The 15,751-nt window shown below is 36.1% G+C and overlaps 1 protein-coding gene across 2 annotated transcripts in view; it reads right to left on the bottom strand.

The window, feature by feature from the left end:
- Positions 1-15,751, bottom strand: part of LOC114804952 (uncharacterized) — a 339,668-nt gene that overhangs the window by 208,956 nt on the left and 114,961 nt on the right. The gene's annotated exons all lie outside the window — the stretch shown is intronic.

Raw genomic sequence — 15,751 nt, 5'->3', positions numbered from 1 at the left:
AGCTTCTCGATTTAAAATTGATTTATTGCCAAATGGTTAACTGGTGTGTCTATTAGACTTTCTTAATCCACTTTTTGACTACTGAATTTACTAAAAGACACATTTTGGAAAGCATTAATTTTGATTTTTCAAATACTTCAAAATTTTGAAAATTTCCATCCACAAAAAAAAACATAAATATTCAGAAATCTTAGAAGAAATTAAAAAAAAAAATAGTAGCAATATGCTTCGGGCTGTTTGTTGTTGATTGCACTGTAATGTAAATCCAAAATAATCGTGTGTTTAAAAATATCCATAAATTATGCTTTAGTTGAAGGCGCTTAATCCCACTAAGTAACTAAATTGAAAAGTGTCAAAGGCAGGAGACCTGAAATATTTATAGGCACAAAAGTAGACATGTGGATCGGATCTACAAAACAGTAAGTAGACTGTAATCCAAAAACTCAGGCGAGATAGTTTGAGATAAAATTAAGAACTGAGGAAAAAAAGTTTTTAAAACTTTTTGAGAAGCACTGTTGAGGAGAAAAGAAAGAAATATAGAATACAAATACAAAAAAAAAATGAAATTCCTCCAATTAGTCACCACTAAATCACTTGATTTATGATTATTTGACAATTTTTGCTTTCCAAAAGTAAAATTAAATGTTGACAAAAAATAAAAATTAAAAAAAAAGAAAAAACGTTAACTTTGGCTGTACCGAAGCTAATATACCCTACACAGGTGCATTTCTTTTAGTAACTATGTGTTTAAGCAAATCTAAAGACGTAAGAAAAAGTAATTAAAAAAAGAAAACATTTTACTAATTCTTTTTAGCCAGGTTGTTTGCTAGAAACATTAAGGTTATATAGTTAACCGATCTGAACAATTTCTTCGGAGATTATATTATTACCTTAAGCAGTAATCCATGTCAAATTTCGTGAAGATACCACGTCAAATGCGAAAATTTCCATACAAGCCATTGATTCTGATCGTTCAGTTTGTATGGCAACTATATGCTATAATGAACCGATCTGAACAATTTTTTCGGAGATTAAATTATTTCTATGAGCAATAACTCACACCAAATTTCGTGAAGATATGTAGTAAAGTGCGGAAGTTTTCCATACAAGCCATTGATTCCGATCGTTCAGTTTGTATGGCTATATGATATAGTGGTCCGATATCGGCAGTTCCGACAAATGAGCAGCTTCTTGAAGAGAAAATAGCAAAATTTTAAAACGATATCTTAAAAACTGAAGGACTAGTTGGTATATATACAGACAGACAGACGGACGGACATAGCTAAATCGACTCAGTTCAACATACTGATCATTTATATATATACTTTATAAGGTCTCCGACGCTTCCTTCTGGGTGTTACAAACTTCGTGACAAACTTAATATACCCTGTTCAGGGTATAATTATTTGGCGGCTAAAATTTTTTAAATATATTTTTATACTCTCGCAACAAAATTTGCTACGAGAGTATTATAGTTTTGTTCACATAACGGTTGTTTGTAACACCTAAAACTAAAAGAGTTAGATATAGAGTCATATATACCAAAGTGATCAGGATGACGAGTAGATTTGAAATCCGGATGTCTGTCCATCCGTCCGTCTGTCCGTCCGTCCGTCTGTCCGTCTGTGCAAGCTGTAACTTAAGTAAAAATTAAGATATCTTGACGAAACTTGGCACAAATATTCCTTGGCACCATAAGAAGATCAAGTTTGCAAATGGGCAGAATCGGACCATTGCCACGCCCACAAAATGACGAAAACCAAAAACACATAAAGTGTCATAATTAAGCCATAAAAGTAAAGCTATATAAACCAAACTTTCTGCAGTCGGGTCTCTTACATACCCCACCACACACCATGAAAATAATTGAAATCGGATAATAACCACGTCCACCTCCCATACAAAGGTTAGGTTGAAAATTACTAAAAGTGGGTTAACTAACTAACGAAATACGTCAGAAACACTAAATTTTGCAGAAGAAATAGCAGAAGGAAGCTGTACTCAGATTTTTTTACAAAATGGAAAATGGGCGTGGCATCGCCCACTTATGGGTCAAAAACTATATCTCAGGAACTACTCGACCGATTCGAATGAAATTCGGTATATAATATTTTCTTGACACCCTGATAACACGGACAAGAAATGGGCAAAATCAGTTCACAACCACTACTACTTTCCTTATAACTCAATTTTGAAATCCATCTTATTCCTTCACTTTATAATGTAAACATAAGGAACCAATGAAGATAACGGAATAAAAGTTTACACAATTAGTGCATATCATCTATGGCTTCACTTGTGAAAAAATTGTCGAAAACGGACTATAACTTTTCAAGGCCCCAGATATCGAACATGTTGAACTCAGCGCCTAAGGATAAATTTTAACCGAAAATATGGGTAAATCTCTCAGATATCTCAATTTAATTCAGAGGAAATTGTTCTAAAAGTGTGTCTCTGTTCCAAAAATTATTAAAATCGGGTCATAACATTTCCATATACCTCATTGTAGGTTTTTCAAAAGTATCTTCTCCTAGCTCCCATATACCTAATTATAGGTTTTTCAAAAATACGGTGAGCTTTATTCCGCATATATGTATTGGTTAAATTTTTTCAATAAATTGCGAGAGTATAAAATGTTCGGTTGCACCCTTGACTTAGCCTTTCCTTACTTGTTTTTATTACTTTTATAAATTTTTTTCAGTCTTAAACCTTTTTTTTCGATAAATTTATGTTTTCTAGCACACAAATGCGACTATTAAATGAAGAAATATATATAAAACAAAAACATTAAATAAAATTGTAATCATTTTAGTTTTTGTCATAAGTTATTGCAGTGGCACTAATTAAAAAAAAATAAAACAGAAAAAATATTTTTCTAAAATCCCTTATTTATGTGCAGCATGTGCGACAGAGTCACGCACAAGCATAAAACAAAAAAATAATAAATTTTGTGAAGTAAAAAAAGAATAAAAATTAAACAAAAAATTTAATTTTTTTCAAAAAATCAAATTCAAATTTTGTGGTACTCAAGCTAATAATTATAATAGTTTAATAGTTTGCGTGTTTTAATTTACCTGAGTTAATAAATTCGAACTTTTCAATTTTATTTTTTTCTTGATTTTTATTTTCAATTTTTTCTTGTTTATTTTTCTCTTTTTCCTCCATACCTCTGCTATTCATTTGCTAATCACGTTCAATAGGTTACCCTCATTCCTTTGTCTTTCTGGCTCTTCGTCGTCTATTTAAATTAATTCACCTGCTTCAAATTATTTGTAGCACTAATGAGCTGCCCTCGATTACTTTGTAGTCTAAACTATTCTTTTTGTTGTTTTGATTTTTATCTTTGTTGTAATGCCGTCTTGGTCAATCGATATTTTTTTAGATCTTTTAAGTAGATAGATAAATGCTTTAATATATTCATGATTGGTTTACATTTTTTTTTTAGTTTTGACACGAAACCATGAAATAATAGTAAAAAAATCAACTTTATTCATGAAAATTCAGTCAATAAACATAAAATTGCAATTCCTAAGCGTATATTATGCATACCAAATTTTGATTGTTCATAAAATATTTGTATAATAAAAAATAATACATATCTAATGAACTTCCTTGTTGAATCCAGCATGGTTGAGATTGCTTCTGATTACTGATGATCGAAGAAAAATAGGTGTGGAACTCTGCTAAAGCTAAAGGCAAAGGTATTCTTATCGGCTGTTACTTCTCGACGGTTTTCGAATTCATAATGGATATAAAAAAAGAAGAATGCATTATTAGCTCGGGATCGCACTAAAGCTTCCAAGTATTGATCAGCCAGTGGTGGTTTATAATTTTCAAGTCTAAAAACGAGAACTGTATTTAATGATTTTGGGTTAATGTGATGAGTTTATCACTGAAACAAAGTAGGACCTAGCCCATCGTTGACTAGTTTAGGAGTTGAATTCCAGAGCTTATCTTATATGTATACTACCCCATCGGTTCTCCAAAACAATCATATTTTAAGAAATAAAGTCATGGAGTTCTTTGATATAGAGGTGAGATAGGAAATAGATTCCCTAGTTGAGATAGGAAATTCGTGTCAACTTCATTTTCAAAGTAGTGACGATGAACCAGAAATTCAGGAAAACCAAGTTTGGAGTTAAACTGAATATTTTATTTACAGATAATGGACGAGGGTCTAATTTAAGGTTATGTGCATTTTATGAAAGCCAAACAGGTCTACAGAATAAACTTAGTTCTTACAAATATGAAAAAATGGAACCGAAAAACATATAAAGAAATCTTAATAGATCCACATATGTAGCTACCCTTTGCGATTAATGGAATTAATTACTTTATAGATAAAACGTAGTTATATAAGAGAATTCATTTTCTAGACTACTAGTTGAGGTTATTGTAGAAGGCTGGTCACGGGACATTTACTTCTCTTGAACCATGAGTCATACTGCGAAGTATTAGCTAGGTCTTATTTAGGGTCTTATTTTACATCATGGAACCAGCTTATATAGATAATCTGTGGAATTTCTCATTCTTTATTAAAAATTTCTGAAAGCTTTTACTTAAAACAGAGAAAATAAAATTAATTCTGAATAATAATTTTCAGCTTTTGTTGTATAGAGCTACCAGATTTAGCATTTTTGGGAAGTCGATATTTTTTAAAACCATATTATATAGTACCATTTTGGTTGTTTTCAAAACACTGAGGAAACTATAGTATAAGTTATTTCCAACAAAAGTCATAACCATAGAGTTGATCTATCAATCTCTCTCTCTCTCAAAATTCATCAACGTTTCAGAAATAATATCAACTGTTTGAGGTTAGGATTCTACTCAAGTCATATAGGGTTAACAAGGCTATATACAGAGATATCTGAGCGCTGTTAAAATTTATTATAAAACAATAAATATGTTACCTCTGAATTAATTTAAACCAGAAAGTTCAGTTCATTCCTTATAGTAATCATTCATAAAGCACTATCGAACCTAAGCCAACTTTAATAACTTGGTCACGGATTATCATATTTCTTACCATAATAAATCCAATTACTTCCACTATCAAATTAAAACAAAATAAATCAAAAGACAGTTTCTTAACCATATCATAAAAAATTAAAAAAAAAAATAATTAAAAGAAAAAATTTTGAAAAAAAAATTACTAACCATTTTGGTCGTGAGCAAACATTACGCTAAATGACATGAATCGTACAAAATTTTGACACATAAACAAGTGCACGTACAAATATGTGGCGCACATATTAAAAGCAAAAGCAAAAAAATATTTTGATAAATAATTGTAATAATCACCTACATACATATAGCCAAATATATACATACGCGCATATGAATGATCACTTGCTGGCGTTTAAATGAATTTGACAGCCGAAACATGACAGCGCGTTCGTGGTGTCAGTGTGTCAACGCTTTTTTCGCTGTTTTTGGTTCACTGTTTTTTTTTCGTTTTTAATTTTGTCTATTTCTATATCTTAAGCGTTTCTTGAAAACTAGTTTTGACAAATTTATGAGTAGTTTCAGTAATTTTTGATAATTATATGGCGCGTGGTGTTATTTGATTTTTTTCGCTTATTCTTTTTGTTTTTCTTATTTTGGTTTTCGAACGTGTTGTCCGTAATATAATTTGTATGCTGATTAGTAGAATGTTTGGCAATTTAAGAAAGCTGAAATTAAATGGTTGAAAATTATGTTTGAATAATTAAGCGAAGTCGCTTAAATATGTGGTATTCTTTCATCGTATAGAAATTAATTGAAATCTAGTGCAAACTTCAATGGACTACTTTTAAGCGCTTATATATTAAAGTTCATCGATAATATTACTTATATTAGTATTTATGTTTTGGAATAATTTAAAATAAACTTTACCTAAATCCCACCTTCTTTCTAAACTGTTGCCCTTCTGATTGCAACAGCTTTCCGGAAAGCTATATTATTTCCATAAAAGACTAAAATGAAATAGATCCAAAGTATGCTGAGATATTGTTGAATAAGCTCGTGTATATTAATACAGTAGAACTTCTCTAACTCGAATCACCATAATCCACAAAAAAACTTCGAGTTAGAGAGTTATACTTCGAGTTATAGAAATGTTCATTAATACATACATTTTTCAAAAATCTGTAAAATATAGAACTTATAGATTTCGAGTTAAGGAAGGAAATTTGTATGAAATTTGATTTCTAAACGCTATTGATAATTCAAAAGTTCAAGTTATGGCGATCTTTGACTTATAGAAGTTCGAGTTATGGAAGTTCCACAGTATTTATATTTATGAAATTGATACCTTAAGATTAAAATTTTTCAATCCATTTTCGGGCTGTGTTGCCAATTCCGTTGATTTCTGGTTTTATGGAGTTTATTCGTATATTTAACTTCAAAATAGAACTTACTTAAACCATATTGGTCAGGAATATTTTGATCCAAAAAAATAAATAATTATTACCCACAATAATTCAGACCTGAGAAATTGAGTCACGGTTTACAGCAAAACAATTCCTTTTTTTACCTTTTCGAATTCACAGCTAAAATAAGTCTTAAAATTAGAGACGAGAATCTAGATTGTTGTTTGTGTTTTTGCAAAACATTAATTTAGTTATGTTCTTAGCAGGTCTCTAAGGTCTTATGGTCAAATATTTCAATAACGTTATAGATTTTTCTTCTATTGTTCACTAGCAAGACAACGCTTCAGTTATTTAGCTGCCCCACAATACAATAAGTTGGTGGAGATATCGTTAGTCAGCGCTGACATTCTAAGCAATGACTACTTCTCAGGGAATACGTGACGGCACTCCATCTGGTGTCGCTAAGAACCATAATTGGTCTGTGCGGGGCCTGCTGACCCACCAGACAAACCTAACATAACAAATGATAGAATTACTTAAATTTTATGTATATTTTGCTTCTTCTATTTACTTGATAAATTTTTCCTTCTGAATCGATTGAAACATGATCTCATCTGTGTAGATCTCTTAATTATCTTATTTCATCATCATGGAAGACTACTCCTCATGAGCTACGCACTCCATCTGTTATAGCTAAGGACCTAACTTGTCTATGAGTGACTTATTTGCCTACCAGACTAACCTAACCTAACTTTATTTCATATTTGTTGCTGGCAACTCTAAACTCTAGTATATACGCATCCGTTAGAGGCATCCATTAATAATAATAACTAAATTGTTTCAGTGATTCCATAAATATCTTTTTATATAAATATAACAAGTAAGGAAAGGCTAAGTTCGGATGCAACCGAACATTTTATACTCTCGCAATGTATAGCTATATTTTTATTAAAAAATACACAATTTGATCCATATATTCGGCATAAATATATTTCACATAGTAACCGATTTATAAGCTATTAAGCCCATCGTATTTTTGAAAATCCTATAATTAGGTATTCTCATAAATTCATATATAAGGGAAGTTATGACCCGATTTTAACCTTTTCTGGTACAGAGACACACTATTACAATATATTTTCTCTGAATTAAATTAAGATACCTGAGAGATTTACCGAAATTTTCGGTGAAAAGTCGCTATCTTCATTGGTCCTTATGTATATATTATAAAGTGAAGGAATAAGATGGTATTCAAAAATGAGTTATATGGGAAGTTGTCGTGGTTGTGAACCGATTTCATCCATTTTCCACACGTGTCATCAGGGTGTCAAGAAAATATTATACACCAAATTTCATTGAAATCTGTCGAATACTTCCTGAGGTATGGTCTTTGACCCACAAATGGGCGATGCCACTTCTCCATTTTGTAAAAAAATCTCAGTGCAGCTTCCTTCTGCCATTTCTTATGTGAAATTTAGTGTTTCTGACGTTTTTCGTTAGTGAGTCAACCCACTTTTAGTAATTTTCAACCTTTGTATGGGAGGTGGGCGTGGTTATTATCCGATTTTAACTATTTTCATGGTATGTGGTGGGGTACGTAGGAGAAACGACTGCAGGAAGTTTGGTTTATATAGCTTTATTGGTTTGCGAGATATATACAAATAACCGATTTGGGGGCGGGGCCACGCCCACTTCCCCAAAAAAATTACATCCAAATATGCCCCTTCCTTGTGCAATCCTTTGTTCCAAATTTTCTTTATTTATGGCTTAGTTATGACACTTTATAGTATTTTGGTTTTCGTCGTTTTGTGGGCGTGGCAATGGTCCGATTTTGCCCATTTTCGAAAGCAATCTCCTCAAGGTGCCAAGGAATACGTGTTTCAAGTTTCGTTAAGATATCTCAATTTTTACTCAAATTATCCGTTGCACAGACAGACGGACGGACGGACAGACAGACATTCGGATTTCAACTCGTCTAGTTTAGTTTTATGACTTACAAACAACCGTTATGTGAACAAAACTATAATACTCTCTTAGCAACTTTTATTGTGAGAGTATAAAATTGTCATCATAAAACGGAAAAACATTACTGAAAAACTAAAGTCAATTATATGGGTGGGACTAAAAACATTCATTGATTTCTATGCTTTCTTGGCAAATATTTATTGTTATTTGTCCAGGTCTTTTTTATTCCAAATAATCGATTCAATATGTAAATCGATCCACCGTTTTCGATCTATACACACTTCTGAATTTTGCTTTGAATCTCCCTTATGTCACAAAAAAAAAACACAAAAATATAATATGTAGATAATTATCTGTACACCTGGTTAATAACAGTAATTACCTCTCCACGTAACCCCGATATTGAGCTCAACTTAAAAGGTGTTACAAAAATGGTACACAGAAGAGAAAACTAGAGGAAAAGTGGAAAAACTCAGCAGTAAACTGGGTAAGCAAAGCAAAGCCAATAATGAAAGTAATCGGTATTACAACTAACTTAAGTAATGAAATATGAAACCAAAAACCAATAATTTGAGGCCATCGATGACTAACGGCAAGCTATTAAGTGCGAACACAATGTCGCAGTAACGGGTGTAGTAACGGATGCGCGATGAATGTTAGCTGTCACCGCAGAGATGCCAACTAACACATAATACCGCGAAGTCTCTCGATGATGACATTGTCATATATTTGTTGTAATTGTGACTGGTGAATGCACGCCAGCAAAGGCAGAGCAGCTTGCTAACGGAGCTAGTAATCAGCGCAAATGCATTTCTATGTTTTCACTTTCACAATATCGGGTCAAATGCAGTTAGATATATGTAGGTGTCTGTCCACCAACAGATATGCATATAGTAATATGAATGATGTCTTCATATATTAATATTTATGAATGTGCATGTGTATGGGTGTGTATGTACTCCTCTATTGCAGACAGACAATGACGGATACGCTGACAATACGGCTGTTATGCATACTCAGATTTATATAAATATTTTCTTTATATTTATGCAGATAACTATATGACAACAACAAAAAAACAGTGAGGTATTTGTTGCTGGGACTTTACTTATATACATACATACATATATTCCAGATAAATAAGCATGTGTTGTCAGGCATCTGTATGCTCATTTATGTATCAAATTCGCTGATTTGCCCTAGTAACCCTGCAGAAAACTGGATTAGCTCTAAATAGACTCTCAACTAGTTCCTTTAGGTTAGTAATTAGTATTTGCTAACCTCCTCTAGAAACAGATACTACCTGAGAATTCTAATCGTGTTGGTGGGTTAGGTACGAAGGCTGTTTCCCTAGAAAGGGAAACCCACTTAGACTATCAAGAAAAATTCAACTCTCTCACTTATTTATGAATCGACAAAGCGCTTGGAACCTACCACAAATCTGCAGAGGTTTTTAACTTCTGTATCCGCTAATTCGCGGCGGTGCCCAAAAAAGTGAGATCTAAGGATTTTTTGTCTAGATCTCGCAAAGGCGGGACATTCCAAAAGGAAAGCTTTTGCAGCTAGCATCCGGTAACATTTTTAATTTGACCGCGTAAGTCCCGATAGGACAATGGCCAATTAGAACACATATAACTTGGGAAAGATTGACCTTGTTTAGGGCAAAGAGTTCTCTTGACCTCTTGCGATTTACTTTGGGCCAGAATGATATTGCAACAGAACAGGTGCTAGTGACTATCCAGCGCCTGCTCAGTTCGGCTGAGTTGCAAGAGTTCCCGAAGCAAGTTGCAAGAGGACAGCGGCGCACCTATTTGTTCCCATTCCATTTGAAGTAACCTAAAACCATCTGCATATAGGCAACAACTGAAGAGTTTCGAAATTATTTCCATGAATTTCGTGGTTGAGAAAACCGAAATCCATATAATGGTTCAAACTCTTTATTGTTGATTTTCTTATATAAGTCAATTCGCTTTCCACTCCGACCATAAATTGAAAGAGACTTATCAACCTTTACTCCTGGACGGACCTTTGCTTCAGCAATGAGTTGTAGTTAGTATAAATACATTATCGACAATGAAGGAAACCCAACTTGCCTTGTAGTCTTGAAATGATTCACCGCCTTGACTAAAATCCCTTGACATCACGAAATTTCCTTGAGATTGGTATCTTAATTCATACTTTCTTAACATTTTTTGGTAAAGATTCTTGTCATGATTGGATTTTCAAGAGAAAAGAGCACACTCGTCTAATAATAATTGAGCATAAGCCTCTGAAGTGATTTTTTCAGAGTACAATACCAATCTAAACTTTAAGATCACTTCCAGGAAACTTTTTTTGTTTAAATCGAAAGAAATACTTTTATCGCTATTCCATATCTTTTTCGGAACAATATTTAGCCTTTTAGTATACGGTTAAGTAACTAGATCTTTTAGGACCAAAACTTGCATTATTATGACCGGGATATAGTAAATGAATAAGTATGTATGTGTATTACTTCCGAGTATTTCTCACTATTATGATTGACTAGTCTTTAGGTAGTCATCAGTCAATGATGACTCTATAATCTGCATGCATTGTTGTACACAATGGATATATAAGTATATTTTCTGTATATGTGTTTTTGTTGTTGTTGTTGTGGGGTTAATGATTATTTGCATTACTATGCGTTTTAGTTTTGTACATTCATTTCCTTATAATTGTATTTTTACACTAGTATTTGTGCGAGACTATCGCCATTGTATTGCATTACACATTGACACTCTTTACTCAATTGCTTTTCTTTGGAATTCACTTTGTGCCACTGATGTGATATATTAACATACATACATGCATGTGGATTTAGTTGTGGATGTGTGTGTATGACTTTTATACATTTAGTATTTACACTTTACACTTTGATCTGTATACATACATACATATGTGCGTGTGAATATCGACCCTTTGTTTTTGTTTGCTTACTCACAACCTTACTCTTTCTATATTTATATTATTATTACAATTTTTCATGAAATTCCTGTAGGTGTATTTTTTTCCTACAGAATTAAAAATGTCGTCCGGTTTGTCACAAATTGGCGACTGTTAGATCATGCTAAGAAATGCCAAGCCCTTAATTGGAAATACAATTGAATTGGAATTAATTAAAAAATACTTTATTTCCATACAATGGGTTTTGAAAAATACTGGCCATGCTTTACTTAACTAGTAAAAGTGGAAATATAAAGGGGTTTCCAAAAGCGACGCTACAAAAGTAAACCGTTGGGGAAAGCAAACGATGCCATATGTTTTCCCGCTCTTTTAACATTTTTCTTCGGTAACGTTTGCCATTTCATCATTGAAAGATATACGATCCAACAACGAGTCAAATTTATTAAAATTTACTACCGAAATTCAGAGTCAGTGGCCTCAACTTTAAGAGCGCTACATTCAATTTATGGTCGTCATAAAAATCCTGACTGACTTGTCAATGATAACCGAATCTTTTTCCTCCGAATTAGATGATATGGACTAGGACAATATGTGGTTCCAAAAGAAAGGTACCACAAGTCACACAGCGAAATCTCACGAAATGGCCCAGTCAATTGACCGCCTTGGTCGTGCTGTTAGACTATTTCCTGTAGTAGTCTATGGTTTTTGCCAACAAGCCAGCGACGATTGATGAACTTCGTACGAATATCGAACGTGAAATTGCAACAGTATCGGCCGATTTATACTTGAAAATCATCGAAAAGTGGGTTCAGAGTCTGGATTTCTGCAAGCGTGCCCGTGGTGACCATGCAAAAGAAATCGAGTTCCATATATAATGACATCGAATGTACATTCACAGGAATAAAGAATTTCACTGATATCCCAAACCACGTTATTAACCCTAGAAGGTCATCGCTATTTTTATAAGGTAGAGGTCATCCCTCGTCGATTCGACGACGGCATTACTCAAAGTCCTTAATATATTATCCTACCTATCAAAACCTACTAAAATCAATATATTCACATTACCTGGTTTATATATCTTCTAAATAAAACAATATCAAACAGTTTTTCTTAAATCTTTTATGAAATAAAAAAAATTTTCACAGCTCTGATTCATTCGGCTTTTGTACAAAATAAACACTCGCGTCGACGAAACGACGAGGTATGACTTTCCAGGGTTAAAAAAAAAACTTTTGTAGCGCTCTTATTGAAAAACCCTTCATATATATATATATATATATATTTGGCGTAGAAACCGCTTAAGCGATTATAGCCGAATCCACCAGAGCGCGCCACTCGTTCCTCCTTTTTGCTTTTTGGAGGAGGTGAGGAAAGTTTCTGACTGCCATTCACTTGGGAGTGGCCAGGAACGATTCTTTTACATGTGGCTCAAGCAGCTCACAACTTCCGGTCTTAGACCAAGTATCCTCTGGGTAGCCAACAGACATCCGTCTGGATGGAGGCGAATCCCGCTTATGCGATTGTGCGTAGGGCTTGGGACCCACCACATAAAAAGGAATAACCAGTGAATAAGAAACACAGGCCTCGGATGAGAAACCCCCCTTTTGATGACGACCACGGCAAACGTATAAAGGACTATGATTTAAGGGCATGCACCTGGAATGTCCGGACCCTTAATTGGGAAGGCGCCTCTGCCCAGCTGGTTGATGTCTTCGTAAGAGTAAAGGCTGACATCACCGCAATCCAAGAAATGCGATGGACGGGACAAGGACGGAAGAAGGTGGGTCCTTGTGACATCTTCTACAGCGGCCATATAAAGGAGCGCAAATTCGGTGTGGGATTCGTCGTGGGAGAGAGACTCCGTCGTCGAGTCCTGGTATTCACTCCGGTGGATGAACGTCTAGCCACAATCCGTATCAAAGCGAGGTTCTTCAACATATCGCTGATTTGCGCCCACGCCCCGACGGAAGAGAAGGACGAAGTGATCAAAGATACCTTCTATGAGCGCCTAGAACGTACCTATGAGCGCTGCCCCCGCCACGATGTGAAAATCGTGCTTGGCGATTTCAACGCTAGGGTGGGTAAAGAAGGTGTCTTTGGCACAACAGTCGGAAAATTCAGCCTCCATGACGAAACATCACCAAACGGTCTGAGGCTGATCGACTTGGCCGGGGCCCGAAATATGGTCATCTGTAGTACTAGATTCCAGCATAAGAAAATCCATCAAGCTACTTGGCTGTCCCCGGATCGAATCACTCGCAACCAGATCGATCATGTTGTGATAGATGGACGACATGTCTCCAGTGTTTTTGATGTGCGTACGCTTCGTGGTCCCAACATCGACTCGGACCACTATCTTGTAGCAGCTAAAATACGCACCCGCCTCTGTATAGAAAAGCGCACACGTCAACAAACACAAGGAAGGTTCGACATCGAGAAGCTGCAATCACAACCGACAGCCGAACGATTTTCTACTCGACTTGCACTCCAGCTCTCTGAGAGCACTCATCAGCATCTCGGTATAAGGGAGCTGTGGGACGGCATATCAAACTCCTTACGTACAGCTGCAACCGAAACCATTGGCTTTCGGAAAAGCCAAAAAAACAGCTGGTATGATGAGGATTGTCGTCTCGCAGTGGAAAGAAAACAGACTGCCTACCTCGCAATGTTGCGATCGACCGCAACACGAGCGGGATGGGAAAGATACCGAGAGCTGAAGAGGGAAGCGAGACGCATTTGCAGAAAAAGAAAGAAAGAGGCAGAAATGCGTGAGTATGAAGAGCTTGACAAGCTGGCCGACAGGGGTAATGCTCGAAATTTTTACGAAAAGATCCGGCGACTAACTGAAGGTTTCAAGACCGGAGCACACTCCTGTAGGACCCCCAGCGGTGATCTAGTGTTTGATGACCAGAGTATACTGTGTTTGTGGAGGGAACACTTCTCCAGCATGCTGAATGGCAGTGAAAGTACAACACCAGGAGATGGCGAACCCGATTCCCCAATCGACGCCGATGGAACAGATGTTCCATTGCCCGACCGTGAAGAAATTAGAATAGCAATTACCCGCTTGAAGAACAACAAGGCGGCCGGGGCCGATGGATTGCCGGCCGAGCTATTCAAATACGGCGGCGAAGAGCTGATAAGGTGCATGCATCAGCTTCTTTGCGAAATATGGTCGGAAGAAAGCATGCCCGACGATTGGAATCTCAGTGTACTCTGCCCAATCCACAAAAAGGGAGACCCCACAATCTGCGCCAACTATCGTGGGATAAGCCTCCTTAGCATCGCTTATAAGTTTCTATCGAGCGTACTGTGTGAAAGACTAAAGCCCACCGTCAACAAACTGATTGGACCTTATCAGTGTGGCTTTAGACCTGGAAAATCAAGAACTGACCAGATATTCACCATGCGCCAAATCTTGGAGAAGACCCGTGAAAAAAGGATCGACACACACCATCTATTTGTCGACTTTAAAGCTGCTTTCGACAGCACGAAGCTGCCTTTATGCCGCGATGTCTGAATTTGGTATCCCCGCAAAACTTATACGGTTGTGTAAGTTGACGTTGAGCAACACCAAAAGCTCCGTCAGGATCGGGAAGGACCTCTCCGAGCCGTTCGATACCAAACGAGGTTTCAGACAAGGTGACTCGCTATCGTGCGATTTCTTTAACTTGATGCTGAAGAAAATTATAAGAGCTGCAGAGCTAAATAGAGAAGGTACAATCTTCTACAAGAGTGTACAGCTACTGGCGTACGCCGATGATATCGATATCATTGGAAACAACACCCGCGCCGTTAGTTCTGCTTTTTCCCGCCTGGATAAGGAAGCAAAGCGAATGGGTCTGGTGGTGAACGAGGACAAGACGAAATATCTCCTGTCATCAAACAAACAGTCAGCGCATTCGCGTCTTGGCTCCCTCGTCACTGTTGACAGTCATAACTTTGATAATTGTAGATAATTTCGTATACCTAGGAACCAACATTAACACCGATAATAATGTCAGCCTTGAAATCCAACGCAGAATCACTCTTGCCAACAGGTGCTACTATGGACTGAGTAGGCAATTGAAAAGTAAAGTCTTCTCTCGACGAACAAAAACTAAACTCTACAAGTCCCTCATCATTCCCGTCCTACTTTATGGTGCAGAAGCGTGGACGGTGTCAACATCCGATGAGACGGCACTAGGAGTTTTCGAGAGAAAGGTTTTGCGGAAGATTTACGGTCCCTTAAACATTGGCAACGGCGAATACCGCAGAAGATGGAATGATGAGCTGTATGTGTTGTTCGACGACATAGACATAGTCCAGCGAATAAAAAAACAGCGGCTACGCTGGCTAGGTCATGTTGTTCGAATGGATGAAAGTGCCCCAGCTCTGAAAGTTTTCGATGCAGTACCCGCTGGTGGAAGCCGAGGAAGAGGGAGACCTCCACTCCGGTGGAAGGACCAGGTGGAGAAGGACCTGTCTTCACTTGGTATTACCAATTGGCGCCAAACCGCCAAAAG

This window comes from Zeugodacus cucurbitae, chromosome 6, assembly GCF_028554725.1.
Source record: "Zeugodacus cucurbitae isolate PBARC_wt_2022May chromosome 6, idZeuCucr1.2, whole genome shotgun sequence".
In the NCBI taxonomy this organism is placed as follows: Eukaryota; Metazoa; Arthropoda; class Insecta; order Diptera; family Tephritidae; genus Zeugodacus; species Zeugodacus cucurbitae.
The sequence above is the reverse complement of the archived record's forward strand: the minus strand, read 5'-3'. Positions and strand labels throughout refer to the sequence as shown.